Genomic DNA, 12,853 nt, shown 5'->3' with positions numbered 1-12,853 from the left:
ACAGGGCCTGATTAGAGATAGTCAACATGGCTTTGTGCAGGGTAGGTCATGTCTAACCAATCTTATAGAGTTCTTCGAGGAGGTTACCTAGAGGTCAATGAGAGAAAGGTGTTGAGTGTCGTCTACATGGACTTTAGCAAGGCCTTTCACAAAATCCTGCTTGGGAGGCTGCTCCAGAAGATTAAGTCACTTGGCATTCAGAATGAAGTAGCCAATTGGATTCAACATTGGTTTGGCAGTAGAAGCCAGAGAGTGGTAGTAGATAGTTGTCTCTCTGACTGGAGGCCTGCAACTAGTGGTGTGCCGCAGGGATCGGTGCTGGGTCCATTGTTGTTTATCATCTATATTAATAATTTTGATGATAATGTGGTAAACTGGATCAGCAAATTTGCAGATGACACCAAGATTGGGGGCATAGTGGACAGCACGGAAGTCTATCAAAACTTGCAGCATGATCTTGACCATTGAGGTAAATGGGCTGAAAAATGGCAGACGGACTTTAATGTAGACAAGTGTGAGGTGTTGCACTTTGAGAAGATAAACCAGGGTAAGGTTACACAGTGAATGGTAGGGCTCTGAGGTGTGTGGTAGAACAGAGGGGCCTGGGAATACAGATACATAATTCCTTGAACGTGGTGTCACAGCTAGACGGTTGTAAAGAGAGATTTTGGCACTTTGGTCTTCATAAATCAGGACATTGAATACAGGAGTTGGGATGTTATGTTGAAGTTGTACAAGATATTGGTGAGGCAGAATTTGGAGTAGTGTGTGCAGTTCTAGTCACCTATCTACAGGAAAGATATCAATAAGCTTGAAAGAGAGCAGAGGAAATTTACAAGGATGTTTCTGGGACTTGAGGACCTGAGTTACAGGGATAGGTTGAATAGGTTAGGACTTTAATCCCTGGATCTCAGGAGAATGAGGGGAGATCTTGTGGAGATATACAAAATTATGAGGGGTATAGATAGGGTGAAAGTATGCAGGCTTTTTCCCCTAAGTTTGGGTGAGACTAGAACAAGATGACATGGGTTTAAGGTGAAATATTTAAGGGGAATCTGAAGGGGACCTACTTCAGAGGGTGGTGTGAGTGTGGAACGATCTGCCAGTGGAAGTGGTAGATGCGGGTTCAATTGTAACACTTAACAGAGGTTTGGATAGGCACATGGGACATGGGTGGGAAGGGTTTGAAGGGATAAGATCTGGGTGCAGGTAGATGGGACGAGGCAGAGATCAGGTTGGCATAGACTAGATGGGCTGAAGGGTCAGTTTCTGTGCTGTAGTACTCTGATTGTATTACTCTATATTTCGGACTTTTCCTTAGAACAAAAATTGGTGAACCAACCAAGGAACTATCAATTTTGAATTAGAATGTGTGTAGTGACACAGGATTAATGAGTCATCTCTGGGAAGAATGATCATAGAATGATAGAATTCCATATTCCATTTGAGTGAAGTACTTGGGTCTGAAACTAATGTCTTAAACCTAAATAAAGACAGTTAATTACAATGGTATGAGGCAGAACTTGTGAAAGTGAGCTAGGTCTTTATGAATAAGTAAGAATGTAGATAAGCAGTGTGGACCTTCAAGGAGAGATTTTATGATGTTCAACAAAGATGTATTCTGCTGTGGAATAATGACTCCAAGAAAAGAACAATCCATTTATTTTATTGCAGAGGAAGAAAAAGCATATAATTTTGCAAAGATCAAGGCCAGAAGGTTAGGTAAATGAAGCCAGCAAAAGAAGAGTTCTGCTTCTTTTGTATGACTTTAGAAGCAGAATTGGTCATCAGTTTGAATTTCATGTCTTCTAACCAGTCCACTGCCCTGTTGGAGACCAAATGTATCTCCAAGATGTCACCTTGAAAGTTGTGTTGGGCAGGATGTGACAACATGCCCTATGGTTTGATCAGGGTTTCTGCAGTCATAGCCAGCAAAGCCTTAAGTGTCAGTTGTGCATTAAGTGGCCAAATTGGCCGCAGCCTACAACTTGCCCTGCTCAGGGTTGTCCATGTGTCTCACAACAGGTAGAAGCCCAGTTGCTGTGTTATTGGGTCAGACACAAGAATGTTGTTTGTGCAGGAGTTTCTCTCCCATCTAACCCTGGATTCTTCAGTGCTGTGGAGTGGCAGATCCTATGTCCTAAAATGGGTTTGGGGAGATTTTAAGGAGGTAGAAATGCGATTAAGAAATAGGATGTTATATTTTTGTACCACACAGAAGGGGTGTTGGGAGAATAAAATAATATTAATGTAACTGGGTGCTTGATGGTCAGTATGGACTTGGCAGGCCGAAGGGCCTGTTTCTCTGCTGTGTGACGCCGTGTTTTAGCAGGGTCACTAAATGAGACAATATTGGTTGAACTGAAAAACTAAAAAAGGGTAATCACACTGTTGGGAGTGTATCATAGATCTCCAAAATGTCAGAGGGAAACTGAAGAGTAAATTTGTAGGCAAAAGGAGGGGGTGTATGGTGATTCCAGTCTTGGTTTGGTGCTCAGGAAACCAGCATGGCAGAAGGAACAGATGCTGGAAACATGTCTGTGGCAGAGATCATCATTCACATTTAGCCTAGTTATGAAAATGGGAAAATTTAAAAGAACAAAGATTCTAAACTGGGATAAGGCTAGTTCTTCTGGACTGAAAAGCGATTTAGCGAAAGTGGCGGAAAAAAGCAACTTGAAGATAAATGAGTCTCAGAACACTGAGGGAGGAGGTTCAAGAGTTTCAGGATAAACATGTTCCCACCTAAAGAGTGGGACAGAGTGCTGGGCTCCCAATAACATTGTGCATGGAAAGAAGGATAAAACAAGAGAAGGGTAGGTTTTGTGAGACACCAAGGGGGCAAGGCAGAAGGAAGGCCATAGATGTCTGGAAAATGCAGGTGTGAAAATAAAGGGGAAAGGAAATATTTTGGCAATCCGCAAGTTAATCAATATGTTCAGGTGAATGATATGGTTCTTAATGAATACACTCTACTTGTATTCACAAAAGAGGGGAGTGATGCTGATGTTCAAGTTGAGGGGGAAGAAGGTGAAATTTTGGATGGGATAAATGCGGTCAATGAAGAAGTATAAAAGGTTTTCACATCTTTGAAGATGGATAATGGATCAGGCACAGATGAAATTTGGAGTTGAGGAGGCCCGGGAGAATCCAATACAGATACACAAAATTATGAGGGACATGGATAGGATAGAGAGAATACTTTTCCCCAGAATAGAGGCATCTGTAACCAGAAGGTATAAGTTTAGGATAAGGAATAAGAGGTTTAAGGGGGTCTAAGGAAGAAATGTTTCCCCCAGAGGATGATTGGAATATGGAATGCACTGTCTGAATGGGCGATGGAGGCAGAGACTCTCTCAGCATTTAAGAAGTTTTACGATAAGCACTTGAATTGCCAAGGCATAGAAGGCTACAGACCAAGTGCTGGTAAGTGGCAGTAGTATAGATGGAGTAATACAGCACAGAAAAAGTTTCTTCAGCCAATTTGTCTACACCTTGATGGTTGGCATGGGCATGGTGGGCCGAAAAGTCTGTTCCTGTGATGTGGGACTCTATAAAATAGATCTCAAGATGTTCGAAAAGCAAGAGAGCAAGTTGTGAGCCTTTGACCATCATGTTTCAATCCCACTAGTTACTAGAATGCTGCCAGAGTACTGGAGGACTGCTAACATGGTAACATTGCTCAAAAAGTGAGGAAATGAGTAATTAGAGGCTGAATAAACTTCAGTGATAAATTATTGCAATCAATTCTAAAGGACCATATAAACTTCCATTTGCAAAGATGCACATTAATCAAGGATTTTTTTCAGGAAATTTTTTGATGGACTAACCTCCTGATATTTTTTGAGGTGTAATCATGAGGGCAATGCATTTACTGTGGTCTACATGGATTTTACAAAGGCTTTTGGCAAGGTCATGTGTGGTCAGAAAAAGTGGTCAGAAAAGCCCATGCGATACAAGCAAGACTGGTGAATTGGATCCAAAATACACTCAATGGTAGCAAGCAAGCAGATGGGTGTGAGGAGAAAGCTGTTTCCAGTGTGATCCAACAGGGTTCAGTACTTGGTTTTTTGTTGGATATGGATATATTAATAATTTGCCCAAATACAAGGCACATGGTAAAGAAGTCTGCAGCAGATACAAAAATGACCTGAATGAAAGACAATATAGATGATTTGGTCAGTTGGTATTTGGTAATTGGTAACGGGTTTATTATTGTCACATGTGCCGAGATACAGTGAAGAACTTTGTTTGCATGTCATCCAGACAGATCTTTCCATGCATAAGTACATCGAGGTAGTACAAAAGGATGAAAAAAATGCAGAGTAGTGTTAAAGTTACAGAGGAAGTGCTGTGCATGTAGACAAATAAAATGCAAGGGCCATGACAAGGTAGAATGGGAGATCAAGAGTTCATCTTTATTGTACAAGAGATCTGTTTAAGAGTCTTGTAACAGCAGGAGAGAAACAATCCTTGAGCCTGGAGGTATGTGTTCTCAAGATTTTGTGCCTTCTACCCAATGGTGTCAATGACATGGGGGGGAGGGGTCTTTGATTACATTTGGCTGCTTTCCTAAGGCAGTGGGAAATGCATACAGAATCAATGTATGGGAGGCTGGTTTGCATGATGAACTGGGCTGCATTCACAACTCTCAATTTCTTGCAGTCTTGAGCAGAGCAGTTGCCATACCAAGCTCTGATGTACCCAGATAGGATGCTTTCTATGGAGCAGCTATAAAAATTGGTGAGGGTCATTAGGGACATGCCAAATTTCCTTGGCCTTCTGAGGCAGTAGAGGCACTGATGTGCTTTCTTTGCCATAGCATCCATGTGGCTGGACGAGGACAAATTGTTGGTGATATTGGCAGCAAATGGAAGTCAATGCAGAGAAAAATGCATCTGGGAAACAAGACAAGGGAGTACATAATAATTGGGAGGATATCAATTGCCCTGGATGGACATTAGCATTTATATCTATGGATCCTTAAAGGAAGCAGAACAAGTAATTTCTTGTTTAAAAAAAAGACACAATGCTTTTCTGTACTAAACACAGCTTAGAAAATAACAGCAGAGAAGTTATGCTGGAACTGTGTCCAACACTAGTCAGACCACAGCATGAGCACTGTATACAGTTCTGGTCACCAGATTGCAGGAAGGATGTAATTGCACCAGAGAGGGTGCAGAGGAGATTTACGAGGATGTTGCCAAGACATTCCAGCTTTGATGTAATATTGGATAAACTTGCAAGATTTTTTTAAGAACAAGAGGCTGAAGGAAGATTTTTTGAATTGTATTAACTTAAGTGAAGTCTTGAAAGAATATTTAGGAAGGACACTTCCCTTTGCAAAAGGGTGGAGAACTAGGGGAAATGATTTAAAATTAGTGGTAGAAGGATGAGAGGGCAAAAATATTCGCCCTCACTGGCTGAAAGGTTGGGAGAAACACAACCCCTCATCACATTTAAATTGAACCTGTAATGTGCACTTTATGAATGGTGACATGTGGAAAGTGGGACTAGGCTGGAGAGCCCTTTATTTGATACCAGCACGATCAGCTGAATGGTGTCCACATTTTTTATGATTGCAGGATGAATTTAACTTTGAGTAAAGCAGGGTTATGTTCTGAACATACCATGATTATCAGAAAGAGAGGCACTCATGCAGCAAGTGGCTCCTTACTCAGATCGCCATCTCATGCTGGAGGCATGCAGTGGACAGCTGGTGAGAGTGGGTGCACACCATGCACTCAGCAGGAGCAGTCGCAGCTGTCTCATGGCCACTCAGCCTGTCAGCGGACACATCAAATGGGCCTCTCTCTTGTTTGTTTAGAAACGGTGACGTGGATTCTGGATGATTCTTCTGATGCCTGATGATGGGCAGTGAAGATCCATCTCGTGCGTGGACCCACTATATGAGTTATCTTGCTGCCCATAATGCCTATAATTAAACTTCTACTTCATGAGGTTTGTATTTGAACACAGTGAAATTCCTGTTTGAGAATTCAATCACTTGGTGCAAGTTTGCTTCGCCTGGATTCAAACACTCTGCACCCTTCCCACCCTCCATCCACAGAACAGCCTGGAAAGATTCTTGTCCATACGCCTGCTGTTGCTAATAGTCACAGATAAATATCAATGTTGATCTTTGAAACTTCTTGCTTATATTAATGCCAAATCTCACTCTTGATGTATTTAAATCAATAGATGGAAAAATCTGTCAATAAAAGCACACAGATTTTTTTCTGAAAAGGGGAATCACATCTGTGTTACAGTTAATTTGACCAGAGAATTGTGGACTGACCTAGATACGTACAGCTGAGGAAAAGTAACAAGGCCAAAGCTAATTGAAGATCTCTATCATACAAGTGGGATTTCACTTAAATAGGAGCCAGCTAATGACAGGCATAATCAGGCAGAAAGTTGCTGAGAGTTAGCTCTAACTAGTACCTGAGAAATAAGAATCATTATACTGAAATTTCAGTGAATACCTAAGCTAAAGCCTTCAGTTAACCTGCCAATGTGGCCTTGGTCTCTCTGCCTGCTCTCTATTCACCACAAGCAAACAAACATGCTGCCTTTTGATGCCGGATGCAGCTGCTAGCGAGTTAGAGGGACAGAAACACATGCACTCGTAGAACTGTCTGTAACTAGGATCTGAAAGACTTCCTTGTCTGTCCCTCTTTCTGTCTCTTGATTTTCCTGGGAGGACAGGCTCCTATTAACTATGCCTCTCTGAAATCATAGATTTGTTGTCTTGCGTTTTCCCCTTATTGGCGACATTATAGATCTCAATATATTTAACGCCAACTCAGTGTGAGAGATTATTCACTGTATTATTTTTTAGCCTTGTGACATTGGGGCGTAACATTCAGCTTTTGTATCTCTTGTTTCACTGCTGCAGAAGTAGGGTTGGCTGTGCCATGTACACTTATGATATGCATCTTGCTGAAGATGTTAGCTTGTGACATATAACCCCCACCGTAAACACAGTGTCAGCAGATTGAGGTGTCAGTCTATGAGCAGCCTGAAATTAAGCCTCCCTGCTGCCTTTATACAAATTGACAACTTCAGCAAGGTGTCCATAGAGGAGAGCTTGCTTTCCACGTGAGTTAAAGAAAGATGCAAAGGAATTTTATTAAAACAGTATGTAAAGAACATAGAACTGTACAGCAAAGGAACAGGCCCTTCAGCCCACAATGTCTGTTCTGAACAAGATGCCAAATACTATTACAAATAACTGAAACTGCTCAGTTATTTCAGTTAAATCCTTTCTGCCTGTACATGATCCATATCCCTCCATTGCCTGCATATTCATGTGTCGAGCTAAAAGCATCATAAATGCCACTATCAAATATGCGAACAGATACTACTTATCTGTTTAAGTATGAAAGGTTCAGACCTCAGGCGTGAATTTTTATGTCTAATGCCTGGAAAATATAGAATTTTTTTTCACTGATAAAACTCAGCAATGAATCTCAACATTCACATTTTCATATTTTCTTATGACCCAGACAGAGGCCATTTGGCCTATCAAGTCTATGTCAGCTCCCAGAGCAATCCCATGGGTCCCATTCACCCACATATTTTCCTGCAACCTCGTCTCACTCTCACTCTCACTCTCACTCTCACTCTCACTCTCACTCTCACTCTCACTCTCACTCTCACTCTCACTCTCACTCTCACTCTCACTCTCACTCTCACTCTCACTCTCTCACTTGCCAATTAACATTCCCTGATTCTCCAGCCTCCCACCTACACACTAAGCAATTTACACTTTTACAGCGTCAGCAACCCAGGTTCAATTCCGGCCACTACCTGTAAGGAGTTTGTACGTTCTCCAGAGACGTGTGGGTTAGGAAGTTGGGCATGTTATGTTGGCGCTGGAAGCATAGCGACACTTGCAGGCCGCCCCCAGAACACTCAACGAAAAGATGCATTTCACTGTGTGTTTCGATGTACATGTGACTAATAAAGATACCTTACCTTGCCTCACCTTGCAATTAACTACTGATCTGCATGTCTTTGGGATGAGGGAGGAAACAGGAGCACCCTGAGGAAACCCACTGAGTCATGGGGAGAACGTGCAAACTCCACACAGACTACACCGGAGGTCAGGATTGAGGCTGGGTCACAAATATGTGTGACAGCCGCACGAACATTTGACTAATTGTGCCACCTAATTTTCATTAATTTTGTTTTACTGCTCACTAATCCTATTTATTTGTGAGATGTGCTGCTCAGTGGGGTGATACTGATTAAAAAAATTCCAATGGAAATAGGTCAAAAACCAACTAGTGTTCACAATTACATGAAGGAAATGAAGATTTTGTCAAAGAAATAATTGAAGAATGGTCTGAACGAAACCTGTAGTTGTTACTTGTACTGATTTTTGATTTGTTTGTGCTATATAGATATTTAAAGTTGATGCAGTTATTTAGAAGGCAATTTTTTAAGAACATGTACAACTGATCTATATCTGAATCCCGAATTAAAATAGGGCATATGAGTATTAGTGCAAAAGGAAAACACTTTGCCTTTGTGGGAGAGAGACTGGGAAAAAGAAGGGAATGTTGGAGACGAAAAGGGAGAAGTTGCGAGAAGGAAGGATGGAGGAAGGGGTGGGAAGAGAGAGGGTGTGGGGGCAAGATAAGAGGATGGAGGAAAGAGGGAGAGAGAGGAGGTGGAGGAGAAAAAGCAGGAGGGGAGAGAGGAAATGGAAGAGGGCGGAGAGGATGAGATCCGGAGAGGATGAGATCCAGAGAGAAAAAAGGAACAAATGTCAATGGAGATTTAAAAAGGGGAAATGAGCTGAGGAAAGAGGAGAGGGAAAGAAATGGACAGAGGGTGATAAAAAGAGCAGGGAGGAGTAGTAGGGAAGAAGAAGAGAATATGGGAGAGAGGTGAGAGATGTGGAGATGGAGAGAGAGAGGAAAAGCAAAATGAGTAGAGGAGAGAGAAGTAGGGCAAAGAGAGAAAGGAAAGGGAGAGGAGAGAGAGCAAGAGTGCAAAGAAAAGGAAGGAAAGAGAAAGAACAGAGGGACAAGAGAGATAGGATGGCTAGTTAAAGGAAGCAAAATTGCGAGGGAAGGACAGAAAGTGAGACGGAGAGAGAGGAAGTGGGTAGAGAGAAAGGGAAGATGAGAGAGCAGAAAGAGGGAGGGGGAGGAGAAGAGGAACTAATAAAATGTGGTGAGAGAATGAGGGTGTGTGAGAGGGAGAGTGGGACAAGAGAGAGAACATAAGAGAGCAAGGAGTATGGGAGAGCAGACTGAGAGGGGAGATAGAGAGAAAAGGAGTGGAAAGGAAAGTTGTTAATATTTCAGGTCTGGGATCCTTCATCAGAATGAGAAACAGAAACAAGTTTGTTTACATAGCAGAGAAGATGGGGAGGATGATAGATGAGAATCAGGTTTATTATCACTGACATATGTCATGAAATTTGTTGTGCAGCAGTACAGTGCAAGACATAAAAATTACTATAAATTACAAAAAAATAGTGCAAAAGAGGAATAATGAGGTAGTGTTCATGGGTTCATGGACTGTTCAGAAATCTCATGGCGAAGGGGAAGAAGCTGTTCCTGAAACATTGACTGTGGGTCTTCAGGCTCCTGTACCTTATCCCTGTTGGTAGTAATGGGAAGAGGGCATGTCCCAGATGGTGAGGGTCCTTAGTGATGGATGCGGCCTTCTTGAGGCATCGCCTCTTGAAGATGTCCTCGATGATGGGGAAGGTTGTGTCCGTGATGGACCTGGCTGAGCCTACAACCCTCTGCAGCCTCTTTCGATTCTGCACATTGGCGCCTCCATACCAGGCGGTGATGCAACCAGTCAGAATGCTCTCCATTGTACATCTGTAGAAATTTGCAAGAGTCTTTGGTGACATACCACATCCCCTCAAATACATAATGAAACAGCTGCTGGTGCGCCTTCTTCATGACTCCATCAATGTGTTGGGCCTACGATAGATCCTCTGAAATGTTGGCACCCAGGAACTTGAAGGTGGAACAAAGGTAAAACTCTGATGGAATGAAATTAAGATTAAGCTTCTTTGTTGATGTAGTGTGTTGCTAATGTTGTAAAGCCTATGTAAAGTTGTATAGTTTCACTGTACAAAAGAACAGAAAGGAAAAAGGATGGCAGGTAAAAATTATCAGTACCTGTAGAAACAAATAAAAATAGTACATTACATAGAGTCAGACAGCATGGAAGCAGGCCCTTCGGCCCAACTGGTCCATGCTGACCAAGTTTCCATCCAAGCTAGTCCTATTTGCCTGGTCTGGCCCTTATCCCTCTAAACCTTTCCTATCCATATACCTGTCAAACTGTCTTTTGAATGTTAATGTACCTGCCTCCACCACTTCCTCTGGCACCTCATTCCATATACTGACCAGTATCTGTGTTTAAAAAAAAGTTGCCCCTCAGATTCCTTTTAATCTTTCCCCTTTTACCTTAAACCAATGCTCTCTAGTTCTTGATTCCCCAGCCCTGGGAGAAAAAGTATGCATTCACCCTATCCACACCCCTCATGATTTTATACACCTCCATAAGATCACTTCTGTCTCCTACACTCCAAGGAAAAATGTCCTAACCTGTGTAACCTCTCCCTATAACTCAGACCCTCAGAATCCTGGCAACATCCTTGTAAATCTTTTCTGCACTCTTTCCAGTTTAGTAATATCTTTCCTATAGCAAGGTGACTAAAACTGCACTCAATACTCCAAGTGCAGTCTCATCAACATCTTGTAACCACGTCTTTACCTAAAGTTGGAGAAGGCTGCAACATGCACAGATGGAGGCCTCATTGTAACAGTGCAGGAGGTCACAGACCGATAGGTCAGGGTGGAAGTAGGATGGGAAGTTAAAGTGCCAGGCAACAGGAAGTTCAGGGTCATTCCCAAACAGGTGATCTTCAAAGTGATCCAACGTTTCAATTCCAGGGTCTTTCTTCATAACTGAGAAAGAGAGAAACAAGTGAGTCAAGGCAGCAGAGAAGGTGGGAGGGGGCCACCCACCCCCACTTTTTGGAGAGACCAGAACAGTACTTCTATGTGAAGCAGATCTGGTCTGCTGCATTCAGTGTTCACAATATGGTCTCTTTTGCACTGGAGAAACCAAACGCAGATTGGGTGATCATTTTGCAGAGCATCTGCATTCAGTCCGCAGGAACAGCCTTGAGCTTCTGTTTTCATATAGTTAGACCATATAACATAACACAGACTATACGACATTAGTAACACATTACAGACAAAGAAGCTTAATCTTAATTTCACCCTATCATACAAATTCCCTTTGGTCCACCAATTGCCCTCCCCCAACCTTGACTAACCTGTTTCTAGAGTCAGAGTTTATACAGCATGGAAATAAGCCCTTCAGCCCAACTCATCCATGCCAACCAAGGTGCCCTCCTGAGCTAGTCCCATTTGCCTGCACATGGCCCATATCTCTCTAAACCTTTCCTATCCATATACCTGTCTAAATGTTATTAAATGTTGTAACTGTACCTGCTTCTACCACTTCCTCTGGCAGCTCATTCCATATACTCACCACTGTCAATGTGAAAAAAGTTGCCCCTCAGGTCCCCTTTAAATCTTTCCCCTCTCACCTTAAACCTATGCCTTCTAATCTTAGACTCCCCTACCCTGAGTAAAGACTGACATTCATCTTATCTTTGCTTCTCATGATTTTATAAACCTCTATAGGGTCACCACTCAGCCTTCTTCACTCCAGGGAAAAAAGTCCCAGCCTATCCAGTCTCTCCTTATAACTCAGGCCTTCCAGTCCCAGCAACATGCTTGTGAATCTTTTCTGCACCCTCTCTAGCTTAATTATATCCTTCCTATAGTATTTCTTAGTTCCACTGAAGGGTACAGGAACTTAAACATAAGTTTTTTCCCTTTCCAGAGATAGCTAACTGACCTGTAGAGTTTTTCCAGCACTTTTTGAGTATATTATTTGGGGATTGGTTAAGACAGCTGTCCCACAGTCTAGTCAGCAATAAATGCTTGCCTTGCCAGCAACAACTATATCCTCAAACCTATTTTAAAAAAAAGTTGGAAGGAGGGGAAGGATAAAAAGAGAAATAGAGAAAGATAGGGGAAAGGAGGGTGCGGTGAGAGAGGGGTTGGAGAGAGAGGGAGGGTGGAGAGAGAGGGACGGTAGAGAGATAAAAAGGGATGGCAGAGAGAAGGAGAATGGAGGGTAGGGAAAAGTGACAGGGAGAGAAAGAGTCATGAGAGAAGGAATCAAGGAGTAGATACAGAGAGGGAGAAGGGTGGTGAACAAGGAAGGGAAGATACAGAAAGGGTTGAGAAAGGAAGAAATGGGAGAAAGATGAGAAGGCTGGGAGAATAAGACAGTGGAAAACGAGACAGTGAGAAGAAAGAATGAGGAGGAAGAGGCAGCTGAGTGTGAGAGGATCTCGACAAAGTGGATAAGAGAGGAGCTAATGAGAATGACGGGGAAGAAAGGGAAAGGTCGATGGTAAAAGAGGAAGAAAGAGGGTGACATGAGAAAGTATGAGTGAGGTGAGGGAGAGAGGTGGCAAGGGAGAGAGATGAGAGGAGAGAGAGAAGGAAAGGTGGGAATGGAGGGAGAGGGACAGGGAGACAGAGAGGGGATGGAGAGAGGGAGGGGAAAGCAAGGTAGACTGGAAATAGAGGAGGGGATAGAAAAAGATGAGAGATAAGGGAGCAGAGGATAGGGAGAAAGGGAGGAGAGGGGAACGTGGGGGTGAGAGGGAGGAGGTGAGATATTGAAGAAGAGTGAAGGAAAGGAAATGAGGGATAGGAGACAGAGGGGGGAGCGAAAGAGAAAGAATGCCGAATGTCTTGCCCCACAGAAGTGATCAGACTTGCTT

Source organism: Pristis pectinata, chromosome 8 (genome assembly GCF_009764475.1).
Source record: "Pristis pectinata isolate sPriPec2 chromosome 8, sPriPec2.1.pri, whole genome shotgun sequence".
Lineage (NCBI taxonomy): Eukaryota > Metazoa > Chordata > Chondrichthyes > Rhinopristiformes > Pristidae > Pristis > Pristis pectinata.
This window is presented reverse-complemented; position numbering follows the sequence as displayed.